Raw genomic sequence first — 3,206 nt, 5'->3', positions numbered from 1 at the left:
AAGTGACGCCGTTGCAATACGTTTGGCTCTAAATTGCACAGATTTGAGCCCAGGTGAACCAAAATCACTATGATTGATCATTATCCACATCTGAACAGGGTTCCACGATAAGTGGCCAAGAACCTCAACAGCGCCACCTACATTCTTCTTACAGTTATATCTCAGTGATACAACATCCGATCTGAACCAGATTTTTGGTGCGTCATTACTGAGAACTGATGGACATTTTAGTTGTGTTGGTTAATATTTGACTCAAGTGCGCCCCCTACATTATTCAAACTGTTTTGTCTCAGTGATATATCAGCCGATCTGCACCAAATTTATGGTGTATTATTATTTAGCCCTGGTAGACACAGTAGTAATGTTTTTTAAATTTTGACTCTACAGCGCCCCCTACAATCTTGCAACAGTTATATCTCAATGATATATCATCTGATCTGCACCAGATTTTTGGTATATTATTATGTAGCCCTGATGGACACATTAGTAATGTTTTTTAACTTTTGACTCTAGAGCGCCCCCTATAATATTCCAACCCTTATATCTCCGTGATATATCATCCGATCTGCACCAGATTTTTATGGCATAATGTGTGACCATGTCTAAACACATTGTTAGTGTTGTTTAAAATTTGACTCAAGTGCGCCCCCTAGGTTAATAAACTGTTATATCTCAGTGATATATCGTCCGATCTGCACCAGATTTTTGATGCTTGACTAGTGAAGACTTATGGACGCAGTGGTGTTGTTGTTTAATATTTGACTCTAGTGCGCCCCCTACATAAATCAAACTGTTATATCTCAGTGATATATCGTCCGATCTGCACCAGATTTTTGGTGCTTGACTAGTGAGGACTTATGGACGCAGTGGTGTTGTTTAATATTTGACTCAAGTGCGCCCCTACATTATTACAATAGTTCTATATGCGGCCGCAGCTCATGTCAAAGGTTCGGCGAATGCGCACTCCGGAAAACGGGCGCGTGACGGTAGCGTGAGTGTTCTCGATGGCGACCGGGAAGACTCGCTGCAGTTCCTGCGGTCGCCATAAGGCCGCAGCGGCGCTTCGCTGCGAGGGCCTTCAACGCTGCTTGCAGCTTTAATTTGTTGTTGTAACTCGTTATCCTCATTTCATTAAGAGATGTTATAGATACTGATGGCTGTAGGCAGGAAGGATCTCTTTTAAAGGTCCATCCCACACTGGATCCTAAGAAACTGGCTGCAGATGCCGTCCGAGCCGTCCACCCAGACTCGGCTGGCCTCGGTTCCCCCGGGCTGTAGGACCGCCTGAATGCCGGGCAGAACTCCTCCCAGAGCGATGGCCACTCCTCCCAGCAGTCTGCCAAGCTCCTTGTTGCTGCGGACAGCCAACTGTAGGTGCCGAGAGACGATCCTGTCCTTCCGCTGTCATGAGTTGTGTTTCCTGCTGCTAGTTCCAGGATCTCAGTGGCCAGGCATTCGAGCACAGCTGGCAGGTAGATGAGAATGCATCCACAGAACATCCTTTCAACTCATTTGAGATTTAGGGCTGTAGTTGAGATATTATTTGAGCTTTTGAGATGTTAATCAGCTGCTGTTGGTTGTAGAAAACTGCCTTGTTGCCATGATTACACATCATAACAAACGTCCAAAACTAAAAAAGTTTCAGTAAAAATCCTTCCAGCTGCACAGCATCTGATACCAGAGGAAACAATCATCCAAAAATGTGATTTACATCCAGAAAAAGAGGAATTAAAGTTTCCAAAAGCAAAATGTCAGAATGAAAGTAACAGAGCTGCTCCAACATGCAGCCACCTTGAGCGGCGCAATAATTGAGCAGTATTCCAGTCAGAAAGTCAGAAAATTCACTTATGAAGTTTTTGTTGTACGAGGGTGGCCTGTAGATCAAGCAGCACAGTGTTGGGTTGGAGCAGCCAAGCTCAAAATACAGCAGTTCAAAACTCTGAAATGTCACAGCCTGGAGCTATCTGCAGTTTCAGAGCTTTTTAAAAACTGTTAATAATCCACCACCCCTACCAGAAATCCTTGGAGCATTAAAAAAGGCACAATCCACCGGCAAAAGTTCAGAAAAAACACTTAACTCACCAGGGACGAGTCAGGTCTCTGTAACAAATATGAAGTCCAGTTCATTGGAGTAGAAAACATTGTTTAAGATGAATGATTTATTTGTCAGCGACCTCACATTCAGCAAAGCAATCTTTGTAGGACCAGATGCTGAAGGTAAAGCTGTGCTCGGAGCACAGATCAGCTGTTTCAGATTTCTGGAGTTTGAACCACGCCTCCAAGGACCAGAGACGTCGGAGCTGTGCGCGCGCCCGCGGCGCGAGCCAGGCTCGACTACGGGGATAAGGCAGGACCCAGCAGGATCAGCGAAGCACCCGGACAGGCGAATATCCAGCAGATGGTCGGCATGAGATGATGCAGCAGAAGGTCCGGAGTTGGTTAAGTTCCACTGGAGACGGCCGAAACCACTGGCCACGCGCGGCCAGGCCCGGGCACCTGGAGCGAGCTGGAGTTGAGTGGGTCAGCGAAGCATCCGGATGGCCAGTTTAACGTCTGATGGTCAGCAGCAGATGACGAAGCAGCAGAGAGCTTGAAGCTGGCTTTAATCCTCACGAGACGGCCGGCACGTCTCCCACGGTGCCTGGAGCGATGTTTTCGGGCGGGCAGAAACGCTGCGCGCTTCAAGTAAACGGGAATATCAACAAGCAAAGGGGGTGGGGGTCCACAGCCCTGATCAAAGTGGTCGAACAAGTTGGGGTTTGCAGTAGATAACTGTATATTTAAAAGTTGTTGGCGATCATAAACAAGTAGTGAGTTTATGTCACCGAAGAAAAATGACAAAAACAGAAAAAAAACAATCAAAACAGACAGAGGTGAACGGCAAGCCACCAGCACCGGCGCCATCTTCCCGGAAGTCGATAGATGTCAAGGTAGATGTCATTAAGTTCTGCCTGTCCCCAAAACAACTGTGTGTTTATATAAATTTGGTTCCCTTGGCTGGCCTTCAAGGCCATCTTATCTGAATTCGCCTGGAGAACATGTGATCCGACGCTCACCACCCCCTCCCTGAGGAATTTCCAACTGATAATCAGATGGAACCAGCTGAACAAACTTTGTGTCATCATTTCAGGACTCTTGGATTCTCATAGATGTTATTCTTGGCCATTCCTCGACATACCTCAAGAATGTTTACGGATCTCACCGGA

Source organism: Nematolebias whitei, chromosome 22 (genome assembly GCF_014905685.2).
Source record: "Nematolebias whitei isolate Nwh7 chromosome 22, NemWhi1, whole genome shotgun sequence".
Taxonomy (NCBI): domain Eukaryota; kingdom Metazoa; phylum Chordata; class Actinopteri; order Cyprinodontiformes; family Rivulidae; genus Nematolebias; species Nematolebias whitei.
This window is presented reverse-complemented; position numbering follows the sequence as displayed.